This window comes from Pecten maximus, chromosome 2 (assembly GCF_902652985.1).
Source record: "Pecten maximus chromosome 2, xPecMax1.1, whole genome shotgun sequence".
Classification (NCBI taxonomy): Eukaryota; Metazoa; Mollusca; class Bivalvia; order Pectinida; family Pectinidae; genus Pecten; species Pecten maximus.
The window spans coordinates 38,034,793-38,054,243 of NC_047016.1; the positions used below are offsets into that span (position 1 = coordinate 38,034,793).

The 19,451-nt window shown below is 37.5% G+C and overlaps 1 protein-coding gene across 4 annotated transcripts in view; it reads left to right on the top strand.

Annotated features, from left to right (window-relative positions):
- The first annotated feature begins 1,203 nt into the window (after positions 1-1,203).
- The window catches only part of LOC117321998 (prostaglandin G/H synthase 2-like), a 43,728-nt gene continuing 25,480 nt past the window's right edge, over positions 1,204-19,451 (top strand). The window contains exons 1-2 of one of the 4 annotated variants that reach the window (XM_033876688.1): positions 1,204-1,325; positions 18,757-18,850. The gene's annotated coding sequence lies outside the window, so the exon portion shown is untranslated. Of the gene's footprint in view, positions 1,326-6,074; positions 6,156-9,213; positions 9,315-13,707; positions 13,858-18,756; positions 18,851-19,451 lie in introns of those variants that run through there. The other 3 variants (XM_033876690.1, XM_033876689.1, XM_033876687.1) reach the window with 3 other exon arrangements.

The window sequence follows — 19,451 nt, forward strand, 5'->3', positions numbered from 1 at the left end:
TATCTGTTTGTGTAGTCTGTAGGAGTATAAAGATGGAGGAGTATCAGGAGGCCTACATCTAAGAGTTATACCACTGAAGTATTGACATTTCCTTGCTCCTACACAGATAATTAGATGTACTTTTGCACTTTGATATATATCCCTCTGAAAGACATTCCACACTTCACTATGACTATACCAGCCGGTGGTAGGACCGTTTACCCAATGGAACTGGTAAGTCAGCTATGTAACCCAGTTTTTATGGCTCTCAATATGTGAAATAGGTTGGTACTCTATTACATTGTAAAAGAACAGGTTGATGTGGCTTGTGCATTTAATGTTAAATACAGTCTCTGTCATAACGCTGATGGAATATTCTCCTTTGGATCAGGAGTTAGAGCTTGGATTATCGGGCCAGAGAGTCAGGTTCAATTTCTGTCTTGGCACTCCAGAGGAATGTGTTTTTTCCACTTCTCTCACCAGGTATCGGCCACACTGTTTTATATATTGGTATTGAAAGTGATCAGTCAACAACCATCATATGGGATTAATTGTTTTTTTGCTGAAATTGATTGGCACTCGGGTATTGTAGCAGGTTACTCTACAGGTTTAAAGGCCGACTCATTGTTATAGCAGTACATATACTTTACATGTAAAAATAATACTGTTAGTCATTGGTCAAGGTTATTTCATCTGTGTCATGACCCCAGGAAATTAAATGACGTTTGACCAGTATTACACCTTGCTTAGGTATCAAACAGGTTTGGTCAAACCTTCAGGCCTAACCTCAGTGAAATTAATTAGTTTTCAGTGATTTTTGTTATACAAGTTTATTTCTGTAGCTCAGGGGTATGCTGGGTAATATTGTTTAGTTCAGAATTGTATAACATTACTCTGTTCTTGTATTGAATTGTTATTTCTGAACTTTTTATCATAGACTTGAGTCTACAAAATCCTGCCAATGACACATTGATGATAGTAAGTTTTTAGACCTTTCCAAGGTGATATATAAGCAAATTGAATTTCCTTTGACTGTGTAACACTAGATCCTTTTAAATGAATGTAAGTTGTGACTTTTCCTATTATTAGGTATTCATCAAAGTCGGGAGATCAAAGCTGTATAAATAGCTGTGTTTGGATTGGTTGGTTATAGAATCATTCTACAGATAGAAAATGTTTGGTTTTATTCATTCAATCGTATGTAAATATTGGAAGCATTTTATAAGTTAAAGTATCATAATGTAACTCCACAAACCGTCAGAAGACCTCAGAATATCTCTCAACTTCAATGACTTGCAGATCTCAGGACGAAGAAAACTGACTTTCCCTACTGCTATCTTCTAGCTGTAAGTTTTCTCACAACTTTGAAATACTGATTATATTAATAACAAAATATTCACATACATCAAAAGCAATAATGAAGCTGTGATTTATGTTTATAAGGTTTTCGATATATATTTTTTCATGGGAAACTCAGAGTATTAACATTGTGGAATGTTGATATGTCTTAATCAAAATTGATTACAAGTAAATAGTTTATATCATTAATGTTCATTTTCAGCCTGGAAAATGTAGTTTAATTTTAAACAAAATAACACATGATTGACTATAACACATTGTTAAGCATTTCAGATTCAGCTTACATTCCATTCTGTCATGTGACACTGTATTGGAGGCCATCTTCCTTCCTACTCTGTCATGTGACACTGTATTGGAGGCCATCTTACTTTCTACTCTGTCATGTGACACTGTATTGGAGGCCATCTTACTTTCTACTCTGTCATGTGACACTGTATTGGAGGCCATCTTACTTTCTACTCTGTCATGTGACACTGTATTGGAGGCCATCTTACTTTCTACTCTGTCATGTGACACTGTATTGGAGGCCTTCTTACTTTCTACTCTGTCATGTGACACTGTATTGGAGGCCATCTTACTTTCTACTCTGTCATGGGACACTGTATTGAAGGCCATCTTAATACTTTCCACTCTGTCATGTGACACTGTATTGGAGGCCATCTTACTTTTTACTCTGTCATGTGACACTGTATTGGAGGCCATCTTACTTTTTACTCTGTCATGTGACACTGTATTGGAGGCCTTCTTACTTTCTACTCTGTCATGTGACACTGTATTGGAGGCCATCTTACTTTTTACTCTGTCATGTGACACTGTATTGGAGGCCATCTTACTTTTTACTCTGTCATGTGACACTGTATTGGAGGCCTTCTTACTTTCTACTCTGTCATGTGACACTGTATTGGAGGCCTTCTTACTTTCTACTCTGTCATGTGACACATACTGTATTGGAGGCCATCTTACTTTTTACTCTGTCATGTGACACTGTATTGGAGGCCATCTTACTTTCTACTCTGTCATGTGACACTGTATTGGAGGCCATCTTACTTACTACTCTGTCATGTGACACTGTATTGGAGGCCTTCTTACTTTCTACTCTGTCATGTGACACATACTGTATTGGAGGCCATCTTACTTACTACTCTGTCATGTGTCACTGTATTGGAGGCCATCTTACTTACTACTCTGTCATGTGACACTGTATTGGAGGCCATCTTACTTTCTACTCTGTCATGTGACACATACTGTATTGGAGGCCATCTTACTTTCCACTCTGTCATGTGACACTGTATTGGAGGCCATCTTACTTACTACTCTGTCATGTGAGACTGTATTGGAGGCCATCTTACTTTCTACTCTGTCATGTGAGACTGTATTGAAGGCCATCTTAATACTTTCCACTCTGTCATGTGACACTGTATTGGAGGCCATCTTACTTTTTACTCTGTCATGTGACACTGTATATTTTGGAGGCCATTTATTTTCTACATGTGACATTGCTCTGTTATGGTGAAACATGTGTTTTTCTTCAGATAGTTGATTTATCCTCATGATGTTAAATATGCTGAAGTCTTTAATCATCTTTCAACTATAAATATTGATTGAACTTTATTGGACACTGGTAATGATCATGTGTAGATGTGCATGCCACTTTATTTTTCTCAAAATTATGGTTGCTATGGCAACTGGTCACTATAAACAGGTTTTCCGATAAGAACCATAACTTTAAGTTTGTCCGGACAACTCCTCCTAAACTAAATGGCCAATTTCAATGAAACTTCACACAAATATAGAGGACCATACATAGATGTGCATGCCACTTTATTTTTCACAAAATTATGGTTGCTATGGCAACTGGTCACTATAAAAAGGTTTTCTGATAAGAACCATAACTTTAAGTTTGTCCGGACAACTCCTCCTAAACTGAAGGGCCGATTTCAATGAAACTTCACACAAATATAGAGGACCATGTGTAGATGTGCATGCCACTTTATTTTTCACAAAATTATGTTTGCTATGGCAAATGGTCACTTTATTACTGGGTTATCTTAGTTAGCCTCTAATTAACAGTTCCAATTCACCATTGACTCGTGCAGATTGCGGGGGTATTAGTCAGCCATCCTGGCGACAGTTCTAGTTTCCATTGATGATTTGGGCTTCTCATGCCATTATTTAAGAAACTACCCGTGTATTAGTGGACAGATGTTCAGAGCTATATGCCTTTGTTTGTATTTTTTTTTTATTATTCATTATTTTTTACTTGAAATATTTTTTTTCATAAAATGTATTTCCCTTTATCGTACAGGGAGAAATTTATTTACAGATTGCTTGTGGCTTACAGTTTTCTGTTTATCTGTGGTAGTTTTTTCTAATCTAGCATGTTGATACAAAATTTGTTAATTATTGTAAAATTAATAGGTAATGGTTCCACTAAAGTTTGTACAGTCTAAATAGAGTGGGATTTTATTATGAGGCTTTTCTCCCTTAGTTCATACAATTATCACTTTCTGATTGACATTGTGTAATTCAGGGGAAGTAACTCACAAGTACTTCACCCAACATTTTTCAACTGCCATCTCTGACAACTTACCAGTGTAAAAATTACATCTTAAATTAACTTTACTCCTCCTGAAGGTTAATAATCAGATTTTAGCCTCTGTTTATTTACTTTTGTTTAAGATCTCTTTAAAATGGAGTTTTAGTGAAAGTTTCAGCTATTAGCCTCCAAAGATTATTTTAATGTTTTGATAACTAGGACTATCATTGTGGTTTATGATATACAGAATGTACATATATAAGAGATTTAGGTATGATTCTTGGTAGTCACACTGACTTTCCTTTGAGTATATAATCTACAATGACAATTGAACTGCTATGAATGTCACTTGATATTAACATATATGACATTTAAAAGAAGCACAAAACTTAAATATCAAGCCACTTGGCATCCGGTCAGTGACAGTTTGTATGACCAGATGCTGTATGTATGCAAGGCTAGTAATAATTCATCAGTTAACAATGGCACGTGTGGTGTTTTTTCTGGTCAATTATGTAATGTCAGAGGGCAGTGATATTGTGTCTGACAGATATCTGTCAAATCTGAGGTATTTTGTCTGGCCAATTTGTGTAAATATCTGTGCTGGCACAATATATTGTCAGGCAAAATCTTATTTCTAACAATTGCAAGTCTACAAATTTTGCTGAGAAGTTAGCTAATATGTGATCTTCGATTATGAAAATAACATTGATAAAGCTTGTGCTTGTCACAAACTTTGATCTCACCTATAATTCATTGATGATCATCTTGACCTCACCTGTATATTTGTCAAAGACCATCTTGACATCACCTTAGTATTTATCAATGATCAACTTGACATCACCTTAGTATTTATCAATGATCAACTTGACATCACCTTAGTATTTATCAATGATCATCTTGACCTCACCTTAGTATTTATCAATGATCAACTTGACCTCACCTATACATTTTTCAATGATCATCTTGACATCACCTTAGTATTTATCAATGATCATTTTGACATCACCTGTATATTTTTCAATGATCATCTTGACATCACCTGTATATTTTTCACTGATCATCTTGACGTCCTTAAATGACCCTGGCTGTTAATAGGACGTTAAACAAAAGCAAACAAACAAACAAAATCTTGACGTCACCTGTATATTTGTCAATGACCATCATGACCTCACCTGAGTATTTGCCAGATTTACCTGAATTTGTTATTTTCGCCAAGATTTTCTATCAAACTCTGTGACTATACTAATGTGATTTTATCTTTTGGCTTTAACAACATTAAAATTATGTTAAATCCTGACTGAGGCATTGACAGAAATAAGTTATATAATCATGATATTTTAATTGATAAATATTGTTAAATATCCAATCAAAATCTATCAAATCAGTGATGATTCACTATTCCATATTTGCATACACAAGTATATTTCTCCCCTTCAAAGCACTGTATGTATATGTTGTAGCTACCTGTTAAGAATCTTATTCAGTTCATGTTAGATCATATACCTGTATGCCAATTCTATACTTATAAGCTATGGAAATGAGATAAAATTGATAAAATAGATATTATGATGTATATGCCCCATACGCATATTGCTGATATGGAAAATACAGTATAAATGAATGCCGAGCTTAATGGGTAGTGATTTAGATGAAATAAATTTGATACAGAGCATTTACCAAGTCTATTTTAGGTAGAGGTACAGGATACATACTATGGCCGTGAGGAAATGGACCATGGAGTTCAATTTTTTTTAGCATATAATGTATATTTAACTGGATTATATTGCCATCATATATAAATAGGGTGTTACTATTTATAAAACAAACTCAGATCCTTACTACTGATACAATATGCCATGATAAACTATCGGTATAGAATCTAATTAAAATTCTATCATTGTGTATTTCTGAATGAGCAGGATATATAGAAGTATTCTTTGGCCTTCATTCATAAATCTGACCATTTCATTATCACCTGATTTAATGCTATATTCATAGGAATGCCTTTGACATCCTTACTATTAACTTGTCAAGTTTGTAATTTTTCGTTGCACGTGTTTATTGGGAAGTAACCTGATAAGACAATTCTCATGGATGAGCGCACACAGCGTAATCGGAAGTTGTTACTGTCAGCGATTATCTATATAGCAGGATATAAGTAAGTGAGGTTTATGGTTAACCGCACTGTCATCGGCTGTGGACGCGGTACCCGTACAACACCCGATCTCCACCCAGCCAATCAACACTCAGGTTACAGGATATCGACTAGCGGATACCGGTAGGAAGACAATTCTACAGTCATGTTCCGATTGTTCTACTTGCGTGCATTGTCACCAATTTTCACTAAACAAACCAGGATAGGATGTTATAGTTTAAATGATCCGTAGAGATGTTGATACGTCACTTCCATCACTAGTTACTTGTAAGCTACTGGTAGTTTGCTCCAAACAAATTAAATGTCAGGCTTATTCATAAATTATTGTCATAAATATAATTAGTTCTGAGCTTCAGTTAACAGAGCATTGTTCTTACTGATCACAGAAGGGAACAGATTTGGAGAATAAGTAGTCTAACTAGCATCAGCTAATGGTAGGGAGGGGTCCACCACAGTTCAAGCTCGAGCATGGGCAGAATATTTTTCATTACTTCTTCCTTAATTTAAGATTTGATACAGTTGATTACGCCAATTGTTAGCTGTGGGAGGTTGAGAGGCTTCAATTTGGATCTAAAAACTGAAGTCAGAAGACATTGCGATATTGTCTGTCTAAATTGGTTGAGGCCTATAGTACAAGTGACAAGAGCATAGTTTGTTACCACAAGTTAGGCAGTGTACGACCAGTAACGTTTTCGAAAAATAAAGCTGTAAGGTTCCAGTCTAATCAAAATTAGATGTTCATTATCAACTCTGTATACTCCGCATGAACAGAGTTTATGGATAATGAACATCTGATTTTGATAATATTGGTAAAGTTCAAACTGGTAGGATTTTAAAAATCTGAAAATGTGGCTGCCCCTACTTTTTGGCAGTAAAATATTCATATCATCCCTGTTTTGGCAGGAGTCTGTGTGTTGGCGAAGATTTTTATTTTTGTCCAATATTTTTAGAATAAATCGGAATTAAATAACACTGATAGTGTTAATGTTTAAGAGTTGCCTGGAGCATTGTTTGTCAAGATTGTGTGTAAATTAAAGAACTAATGAATAAATAACTCCCAAATCGTTGTGAATATTAAATGATCATCACGTTGAAGAGATATAAAACTACTGGGTGACTATATCTGGTGTCAGAAGTAAGTGACAGACTAGATTGTAGGGAGGGGATTCCCTCCAGTGCACAATATTTTAAAGGCACAAAGATCACAAAAACTACCGATGTGTGTCTTTATAGCTTTCAGACCATGACATCATTATATCAAAAATACCTTAATGTAAACCTCTGGGCGTTGAATTAGATCAAGTTGAAGATTTCATTCATTTTCATTAAGTATATTTAAACATATTAAACAGATTTATCTGGCTGTGCCCAACAGCAAGAGACTTCACAACATGGAATACATAATACTTGTATCTGAAAATAAACTATTGTTATTTACCAGTACTAAATTGATACATATACATATATATGTACCTCTATAATGATGCTAGAAATACCAGATGATTTCATTCAATTGATATCAGCAATTTTATTTGTTAAATAAGATTCTACATTTAAAAAAGAAAAGAAAAATACATCAGAAAAAGAATTTTTATAAAATCATTCGATTTGTAGATTATTTTTTTCACTGTGAAAGATTTTTGGCAGAGCAAGACTTTATTTAGAGCTGTTAATTCGATATATTTATTCAAAGCAAAGACCAAAAATTCGTAATAACAACAGCTGATAATTATCCCCACCCTATAACAAATTATAGAAATATTGATTGAACAGCCAAACCTGTGCCACAGGTATTAACCTCATTGGCTTGTCATGTACAGTGTACTTTAAAAAATGGTCCCTGGTAATAACATGGAAACAGATGAAATATCACCCCATTTTATTGCAATAAAGAAGCACACACAGTCATGCTACCATTATTGCCTCCATGTTTTGCCGAACTCTTGGATTAAAGTTTTGAAGCAATTGAAATATCACTTCCAGGGCATGAAAAGGCAAACACAGTCATGCTACCATTATTGCCTCCATGTTTTGCCAGACTCTTGGATTAAAGTTTTGAAGCGATTGAAATATCACTTCCGGGGCATGAAAAGGCAAGCACAATCATGCCACCGTTATTGCCTCCGTGTTCTACTAGACCCTTGAGACAAAGTTTTGAAACAATTCTAATCCCCATCCTATAAATGACAATATATACTTCCTGAGCATGAAGAGGCTATACAAGGGGAATAAGTCTCTGGCGATATACATAATACATTGATGACAATATTTTGTGGTCATTACTAAAATAGGGAAGTGAGTGATACAAGTACTGTTGGCCTTTTGTTTCAATTTCATGATATATTGAAACACCTATTACTAACTTTGTTACATCAGCTCAGATTCAGTTGTTGATCATGTAAGAACTATAATATATGCATCGGCTATTATTTTTCAAATATTTTCCCCTCTGAATAAAGTGGTTTATTGATAAAAGGGTGAATATGACGGTTTAAACAAATAACTATTTATTCTAATGATGAAAAGTTTGGTAAATTAGGTAGTACACTCATCCACTTTGAATATATGTCACTTCCTTTGATGGGAAGATGTTGACATTTATTTAATCATAGCACCTTGAACTACGTCACGGAACAGAATGTGAAGAGGTGTGGGCAGTGGACATAATAAATAAATTAGGCTTGCTGAGGAGTTCTGTGTACACAATGACACAAAGGATGAGGGGGCCTATCAGGTAATAATGACACGATATGATATGTCCCCTCCGATCAGGGTAAACACCCTATGTGGGGGCTTTGACCTGACAGAACTGTCATCTTATTCTGGTATAGGACTCAATCACAGGTGCCTGACTCGTTTTATAAAATAATAACATATAAGAGTCCATATAAATCTCATTTATATGTACTCTGATATGTTATTATTTTATAAAACGAGTCAGGCACCTGTGACTCAATATAACTGGTCTAGTGTGACTACCTCTTTAGATTGTCTATTTCAATGGGCTGATCAGTGTTTTGACATATAATTATTGGTTTTTGATTTCGGCAGTACATTCTCAGAGGTACTCAAGTGCTCTCCACAACACTTACACTGTATGGCTGGCGATCACATTCTCACTGTGTTTAGCCACCCCACTCTGGTCAGTGAAGGGTGACTGTTGAGTACAAATACACCCCACACTGACACACGACCTCAAGTGTTGAGCTGATGTCCTGTGAGAAGTACTACAAACATGACAGAGGAATTACACTGACAATTAACAGTAACAGAAGTTTCACGGTAAGCCTCTTTACTGCTACACAAACACTGGTCACCAGATTGTGTATTGGTCAGTAACTGATTCCGCCAGGTGAATTTGACCATTGGGTTTTGTCTGGAAATATATGAGCCTGCTGTTTGTGTGATATAACTTATGTGACCAACCCGAGGCTATGTTGGAGTCTTGAAGTCGTATCTGTATCAAATTTGATGAGAAAGAGATCACATTTTCATAAGGTTTTGTTAAAGGTGGAGAGTTTTGTGTATACTAACCAGACTTTTGTTTGTTATAGAGATTTACAGGTAAGAACTACCCAGGTGTGTTTATTAATCTTTTAGTTAAATTTGGGTGTACATTTGATTTTTTTACCTGTCTTTCTTAATTCTAAACATTTTAGAATTAAAAGTACAAGCTACCAATTACTGAGCTCTTGTGGAAGTAACAGCAAACAGAGCTCTTATGTAATTGGTAAATAGACTCGACAGATTTGGATGTAGTACGACAGGGTCAATTCACTATGTCAATGAATATATAGAATCTAGAGTGTTCGTCTATGTTCAAATCTTAGTCTCATCATGTTGATTTTGCCACCTTCATTTCCTGTTATATTGACGGCACCCTGTGAACAACTGCATGCTTCAAGTACTATGTGCATTATGGGCACTCGACAAGAGAAAACCCAAATCTAAGTGTTCTGAAGGAACGGTGTAGTGAAACAGTGGCTTGTTACTGGCACGATTCATCATTGTTCCTTAACTTCAGGCAATTCTTTATTTATAGCTTAAAATAGGAAACCGTAATTAAGTTTACGGGAAAACTTTTAGTTAAGGAACATTCCTTGAATTCTGTTATGCTTTCCTATGGAAAATTTTAAGTTAAGGGATTTCCTTAAGTTAATTAATGTTTTTGAAACTGGGACCTCAAACATGACAAAGTACCTTATTAAAATAATACTTTATAGCATGAACCATTTGTTATGTATAAACTTTTGTTGTGTTCACGGTTGCTAAGGAACAATGAATTATTGTTATATTATTGTTGCATAGGCTAACCACAAAAGTTTAATGTGCCCACAAATTAATTTGAAAGCTCGAATACCACAAAAGCTTCAAACCATGAAAGCTCCAAACCACGAAAGAATGTACACACAAATATTTTATGTTATACAGTAAAGCTTCAGGGTTTGGGGACTTAGATTCAAATCCTGGTCTCAAGTTATTTGAGATTTTATTTATCTTATTTTGTCATAATGGAAACATATTCCCTTCACTTCAACAATCTCCTTCTCAGACGGAAATAACATTTGATATACTACAATAAGTAAATTTTTTTTTTTATCAGATTTCAAATCTTGATGCTTTTGTTGTTTTTGATTACAGAGTACTTCCTTTCTTTTCAAAAATTGTTTAATCTCTAAAATTGATATTAAACAATACCTTTTGTCACAATACACTGCTCTTTTTTTTTTTTAAAACTGTTTGTGTTTTGCATGCATTAGTCTCAGGAATTTGAACTTTAAGTTGTTAATGTCATGTTGGAAATACAAAAGACATGATTGCATTAAGTTATACAGTACACCAACCCTTCATAAAGACTGTTTGTATGGATCGTCACACCTTTCTTTGAGCCTGACAGATGTAAATTGGTGTGAGATATTGAGTTCAAACGTGTTGGATTTAAAGACCAGGTCAGTTAAAAAAAAACTAAGTATACAAAGTTGTAATTATCATAAATATACCGATTAACTCTATTCAACATACCATTAGTAAGATTGATGTGTTTTGGGGTTAATCTTTTTTTTTCTGTCTGTAATTTTAGCTTTTTTATTTGCAAAACTTGATTCTAAATTCACAGAGTTAAGCCTCATGCTTGGATGGAGTTGAGTATGTTGATGTATACCTCCATAAACAGTGTAGCAAAGTCAGAAAAGTGATTGAAGATACTGCCTATCTGTCTAGCAACCAATGGTAGATACAACCTGGTTGTCTAGCAACCAATGGTAGATACAACCTAGTTGTCTACCAACCAATGGTAGATACAACCTAGTTGTCTAGCAACCAATGGTAGATACAACCAAGTTGTCTAGCAACCAATGGTAGATACAACCTATTTGTCTAGCAACCAATGGTAGATACAACCTAGTTGTCTAGCAACCAATGGTAGATACAACCTAGTTGTCTAAAAACCAATGGTAGATACAACCTAGTTGTCTAGCAACCAATGGTAGATACAACCTGGTTGTCTAGAAACCAATGGTAGATACAACCTAGTTGTCTAGCAACCAATGGTAGATACAACCTAGTTGTCTAGCAACCAATGGAAGATACAACCTAGTTGTCTAGCAACCAATGGTAGATACAACCTATTTGTCTAGCAACCAATGGTAGATACAACCTAGTTGTCTAGCAACCAATGGTAGATACAACCTAGTTGTCTAGCAACCAATGGTAGATACAACCTAGTTGTCTAGCAACCAATGGTAGATACAACCTCGTTGTCTAGCAACCAATGGTAGATACAACCTCGTTGTCTAGCAACCAATGGTAGATACAACCTAGTTGTCTAAAAACCAATGGTAGATACAATCTAGTTGTCTAGCAACAAATGGTAGATGCTAGCTAAATGTCTAGCAACCAATGGTAGATACTACCTAGATGTCTAGTAACCAATGGTAGATACAACCTAGTTGTCTAGCAACCAATGGTAGATACTACCTAGATGTCTAGCAACCAATGGTAGATACTACCTAGTTGTCTGGCAACCAATGGTAATTATTACCTATTTGTCTAGCAACTACTACCTAGATTCTGACAACCAATGGTAGATACAACCTAGTTTCTGACAACCAATGGTAGATACAACCTAGTTTCTGACAACCAATGGTAGATACAACCTAGTTTCTGACAACCAATGGTAGATACTACCTAGTTTCTGACGACCATTGGTAGATACTTGGCTGTATATATTAGACAGGTTAAGCTTTTTTTACACAATCATATTATACCCCACTCTAGGCTTAAGTTACTGCCCATTGTTCAACACTGTGTAATGCTCTCTTTGTTATATATCAGATATGAATAAATATTTATCTTCTTTGGTCAGATTCTGACAATGGTGATCACTGCCCGAGACAGTCTTGGGTTTGGCAGGCATGGGTAGGTGGACAGTTTTGGGTTTGGCAGGCATGGCTAGGCGGACAGTTTTGGGTATACAGTCCTGGGTGGACTGTGAGTCCTGAATGGAACGTACTGGATAGACTGCCCTGGGTGGACAGTCCTGGGTGGACAGTCCTGGGTGGACAGTCCTGGGTGGATGGTCTTAGATAGATAGTCCTGGTTGTCCTGGGTGGTCAGTCTTAGATAGATAGTCCTGGTTGTCCTGGGTGGTCAGTCTATGATAGACAGTCCTGGTTGTCCTGGTGGACTGTCCTGGGTGGTCAGTCTTAGATATATAGTCCTGGTTGTCCTGGATGGACAGTCTTGGATAGACAGTCCTGGTTGTCCTGGTGGACTGTCCTGGGTGGACTGTGAGTCCTGAATGGACCCTCCTGGGTGGACTGTCCTGGGTGGATAGACAGCCCTGGATGAACACATGTGGGCACAGGAATTTATGTACAGAACATGTTCAATAGCTGATGATCAGAATGTGGGTATGGTACAGGAAATTGTGTACAGTATATGTTCGTTCAATATGAGAGGTAGAGCAAAAATTTTTTTAAAAAAATAGAGAGAGAGAAATACAAGACATAAAGTAGAACATTTATTTATAGTTCAATGTTAGATGCTACTCTGTGACATGGTATGCAATTAAAGAACATATTTGTTCTTAGTTTTGATGTTCCGTATCAACTGGAGTTGAACACATATGTGTTTGTCTGCTTAATTAAATTCAGTAAATTGAAGCATTCCTCATGTGTGTATGTGTGTGACCACTGTACCTGTGTTTTACATGGAGGGCATGTGAGACTGTGATTTTTTACATAAAGGTGTGTCTGGCACCACATTTGTACAGGTAAACTATTTAAACTTGGGAACAGCAATGTGCAGCACCGCACCTATAATTACCAGACGGTGCATGGATACTCACCTTGATGAGATTAACACACATTGATAGGAAGTAGGGATGCCCGGTGTAGATTTCAGGACTTCTCTATATGTATGTATCGTACCTGTACAGGTAAGTCTAACTGACAACTCAGTTATGCTGAAGAGAATGCTAGTTTATATTTATTTGCTTGTAACTATAGGTCAGGAATCAGATGGGTATCATATATGATACAAGGGATTGTTAGTGGGACATTGTATCGGGAGGGAACAGGTATGTAGTCTTGTATACCATTTTCTACGTATAGCTGTATCGTGTAAGGGAGCCATGAGTGAACAGCTATGTGAATGACTTTACTATAATAGCGTCATGCATGACTGATTACCTTGATATGTAATTCTCAAGAAAAACAGTTTAAAGTTGACAAAGCATTTTATCAGTAGCTGTATACATGAGAACAGGACAGAACCGTACCTGTCTGTCCACAAGTACATGTGCTTTCAATGTCGTTAACCTGAGGTATGTATATATATAGATCTATATTTGTAACATGCTTTACACCAAATTGTATATTTTATGTATTCAATATGTTTACAGTTTTAAAATTGTTTACAAACATGTTTTCAAGGACAACACATTTTAATGAATGGAAACTTGTTGGACAGCACAAGTTTTTGGATTTAGGCACAATATATTTTTTGTGTTTAACCAGTCTAGATGTCATTGCTATTGCAGTGTATTATGCAGAACGTTCTTCACATAGTAACTTCAATTTAGTAAACCAAATATAGGTTGATTTATAAGTAAGATTTCTCTTTCAAAATTCTCTTACAAAAGCTGTCATCCATGACAATATATGTCTTTTTGAAAGTTTAGATTTAATTTCTGTGCTTTCAAAAATCAGCTGTGGAAAACACTGCAGTGAGGTAAATATACATACATAAAGTCAGGAATATTATGTCAGATGGAGAAAGTCTGTAGTCATTTGTGGTCAGACAGGGATAGTCTGTGGTCACTGGTGGTCAGACAGGGAAAGTCTGTAGTCACTGGTGGTCAGACAGGGAAAGTCTGTAGTCACTGGTGGTCAGTCAGGGAAAGTATGTGGTCACTGGTGGTCAGACAGGGAAAGTCTGTAGTCACTGGTGGTCAGTCAGGGAAAGTCTGTAGTCACTGGTGGTCAGACAGGGAAAGTCTGTAGTCACTGGTGGTCAGACAGGGAAAGTCTGTGGACACTGGTGGTCAGACAGGGAAAGTCTGTAGTCACTGGTGGTCAGACAGGGAAAGTCTGTAGTCACTGGTGGTCAGTCAGGGAAAGTCTGTGGTCACTGGTGGTCAGACAGGGAAAGTCTGTAGTCACTGGTGGTCAGTCAGGGAAAGTCTGTAGTCACTGGTGGTCAGACAGGGAAAGTCTGTAGTCACTGGTAGTCAGACAGGGAAAGTCTGTGGACACTGGTGGTCAGACAGGGAAAGTCTGTAGTCACTGGTGGTCAGACAGGGAAAGTCTGTGGTCACTGGTGGTCAGACAGGGAAAGTCTGTGGTCACTGGTGGTCAGACAGGGAAAGTCTGTGGACACTGGTGGTCAGACGGGGAAAGTCTGTAGTCACTGGTGGTCAGACAGGGAAAGTCTGTGGTCACTGGTGGTCAGACAGGGAAAGTCTGTGGACACTGGTGGTCAGATAGGGAAAGTCTGTGGTCACTGGTGGTCAGACAGGGAAAGTCTGTAGTCACTGGTGGTCAGACAGGGAAAGTCTGTAGTCACTGGTGGTCAGACACGGAAAGTCTGTAGTCACTGGTGGTCAGACAGGAAGAGTCTTGTCACTGGTGGTCAGACAGGGAAAGTCTGTAGTCATTTGTGGTCAGACAGGGAAAGTCTGTAGTCACTGGTGGTCAGACAGGGAAAGTCTGTAGTCACTGGTGGTCAGACAGGGAAAGTCTGTAGTCACTGGTGGTCAGACAGGTAAAGTCTGTGGTCACTGGTGGTCAGACAGGGAAAGTCTGTAGTCACTGGTGGTCAGACAGAGAAAGTCTGTAGTCATTTGTGGTCAGACAGGGAAAGTCTGTAGTCATTTGTGGTCAGACAGGGAAAGTCTGTGGTCACTGTGTCAAGTGTCATGCAGGGAAATGTCACCATTCTGATGTCATGGTGTCACACAGAGAAATGTCACTTCTCTGATGTCAGTGTCACACAGGGAAATGTCATTGCTCTGATGTCACAGTGTCACACAGGGAAATGTCATTGATCTGATGTCACAGTATCACACAGGGAAATGTCACTTCTCTGGTGTCACAGTGTCACACAGGGAAAAGTCACTACATTTAGTCTTGATATATATGTCACTGTATCAAATTCATGAAAGGTCAGAAATCAGAATGCCATACAGACTTATGTCACCATGCACTCTGATATCAGAATGTCACACAGAAAAATGTCACCACTCTGATGTCAGAATGTCATACAGACAAATGTCACCACTCTGATGTCAGAATGTCACACAGACAAATGTCACCACTCTGATGTCAGAATGTCACACAGACAAATGTCACCACTCTGATGTCAGAATGTCACACAGACAAATGTCACTACTCTGATGTCAGAATGTCACAGACAAATGTCACTACTCTGATGTCAGAATGTCATGCAGAGAAATGTCACTACTCTGATGTCAGAATGTCACACAGGCAAATGTCACCACTCTGATGTCAGAATGTCACACAGACAAATGTCACTACGCTGATGTCAGAATGTCACACAGAGAAATGTCACCATTCTGATGTCAGAATGTCACACAGACAAATGTCACTACGCTGATGTCAGAATGTTATGCAGAGAAATGTCACCACTCTGATATCAGAATGTTATGCAGAGAAATGTCACCACTCTGATGTCAGAATGTCACACAGAAAAATGTCACCACTCTGATGTCAGAATGTTATGCAGAGAAATGTCACCACTCTGATGTCAGAATGTCACACAGAAAAACGTCACCACTCTGATGTCAGAATGTTATGCAGAGAAATGTCACCACTCTGATATCAGAATGTTATGCAGAGAAATGTCACCACACTGATGTCAGAATGTCACACAGAAAAATGTCACCACTCTGATGTCAGAATGTCACACAGACAAATGGCCCCACTCTGATGTCAGAATGTCACACAGACAAATGTCACTACTCTGATGTCAGAATGTCATGCAGAGAAATGTCACTACTCTGATGTCAGAATGTCACACAGGCAAATGTCACCACTCTGATGTCAGAATGTCACAGACAAATGTCACTACGCTGATGTCAGAATGTCACACAGAGAAATGTCACCACTCTGATATCAGAATGTCACACAGACAAATGTCACTACGCTGATGTCAGAATGTCACACAGACAAATGTCACCACTCTGATGTCAGAATGTCACACAGACAAATGTCACTACGCTGATGTCAGAATGTCACACAGAGAAATGTCACCACTCTGATGTCAGAATGTCACACAGAAAAATGTCACCACTCTGATGTCAGAATGTCACACAGAAAAATGTCACCACTCTGATATCAGAATGTCACACAGACAAATGTCACCACTCTGATGTCAGAATGTCACACAGACAAATATCACTACTCTGATGTCAGAATGTCATGCAGAGAAATGTCACTACTCTGATGTCAGAATGTCACACAGGCAAATGTCACCACTCTGATGTCAGAATGTCACACAGACAAATGTCACTACGCTGATGTCAGAATGTCACACAGAGAAATGTCACCATTCTGATGTCAGAATGTCACACAGACAAATGTCACTACGCTGATGTCAGAATGTTATGCAAAGAAATGTCACCACTCTGATATCAGAATGTTATGCAGAGAAATGTCACCACTCTGATGTCAGAATGTCACACAGAAAAATGTCACCACTCTGATGTCAGAATGTCAAACAGACAAATGTCACCACTCTGATGTCAGAATGTCACACAGACAAATGTCACTACTCTGATGTCAGAATGTCACACAGACAAATGTCACTACTCTGATGTCAGAATGTCATGCAGAGAAATGTCACTACTCTGATGTCAGAATGTCACACAGACAAATGTCACTACGCTGATGTCAGAGTGTCACACAGACAAATGTCACCACTCTGTCAGAATGTCACACAGACAAATGTCACTACGCTGATGTCAGAATGTCACACAGACAAATGTCACCACTCTGATGTCAGAATGTCACACAGAAAAATTTCACTACTCTGATGTCAGAATGTCACACAGAGAAATGTCACCACTCTGATGTCAGAATGTCACACAGAAAAATGTCACCACTCTGATGTCAGAATGTCACACAGACAAATGTCACCACTCTGATGTCAGAATGTCACACAGACAAATGTCACTACTCTGATGTCAGAATGTCACAGACAAATGTCACTACTCTGATGTCAGAATGTCATGCAGAGAAATGTCACTACTCTGATGTCAGAATGTCACACAGGCAAATGTCACCACTCTGATGTCAGAATGTCACACAGACAAATGTCACTACGCTGATGTCAGAATGTCACACAGAGAAATGTCACCACTCTGATGTCAGAATGTCACACAGACAAATGTCACTACGCTGATGTCAGAATGTCACACAGACAAATGTCACCACTCTGATGTCAGAATGTCACACAGACAAATGTCACTACGCTGATGTCAGAGTGTCACACAGACAAATGTCACCACTCTGATGTCAGAATGTCACACAGACAAATGTCACTACGCTGATGTCAGAATGTCACACAGACAAATGTCACCACTCTGATGTCAGAATGTCACACAGACAAATGTCACCACTCTGATGTCAGAATGTCACACAGACAAATGTCACCACTCTGATGTCAGAATGTCACACAGACAAATGTCACCACTCTGATGTCTGAATGTCACACAGACAAATGTCACCACTCTGATGTCAGAATGTCACACAGACAAATGTCACTACGCTGATGTCACATTGTTACACAGACAAATGTCACAGTGGTGACCATGCTGAAAATGTCACTTTTCAGATGTTATTGAAATATGACCTGCTTAAATGTATAAATGTGTACATGTTTAACCTTTACAATATATGACAAATAGCAGGTAACCTGATATTAATACAATTTTCTCAATTGCTGAAAAAAGGGATATCTTTGACAGTGATAGATGATTTGATCATTGTCTGTAAAATACTCTCACTGCCAGCACTTTGTCAAATTTACCCAGGTACTTTCAATGCCAGTACACAGGTGATGGGTACCGAATTCAGCAAAAATATGGGAAATAACTTGAAATTAATCAGTTTCAAAATCTATATAGTTTTTGGATTGTTGTCATATTCCAACAAGAGGATTACTTGCATCATAATTTGTACATTTTTTTTTTTTTCTTTTGCAGTGGTGACATAATTTTCCGGTTCTCCATAGATTTGCACCAGACAGGGACAAGTAAACTGCATAAACAGTCCTTCAATAGACAGTGACTACTGGAGGTAATGTGATCCCTTTATCTAAATAATGAAATACATAAGTATCCTATATTAGGAGCTTCAATGGGTCTAAACCAGAATATTACATCAAATTGTAATATAGGTGAAGTGCAAACATTGGAGAGATGTAATTATGGAAGGATTTTATGTATAGGAGAGGTGTAATTATGGAAGGATTTTATATATAGGAGAGGTGTAATAATGGAAGGATTTTATGTATAGGAGAGGTGTAATTATGGAAGGATTTTATATAAAGGAGAGTTGTAATTATGGAAGGATTTTATATATAGGAGAGGTGTAATTATGGAAGGATTTTATATAAAGGAGAGTTGTAATTATGGAAGGATTTTATATAAAGGAGAGTTGTAATTATGGAAGGATTTTATAAGTAGGAGAGTTGTAATTATGGAAGAATTTTATGTATAGGAGAGTTGTAATTATGGAAGGATTTTATATATAGGAGCGGCGTAATTATGGAAGGATTTTATATATAGGAGATATGTAATACTGGCGGCTTTTCTCTCTCGGCGCCTGTCTTCTGGCCGGCTTTTCTCTCTCGGCGATTGTCCTCTGGCCGGCTTTTTTCCGTCGGCGAGGTGTCCTT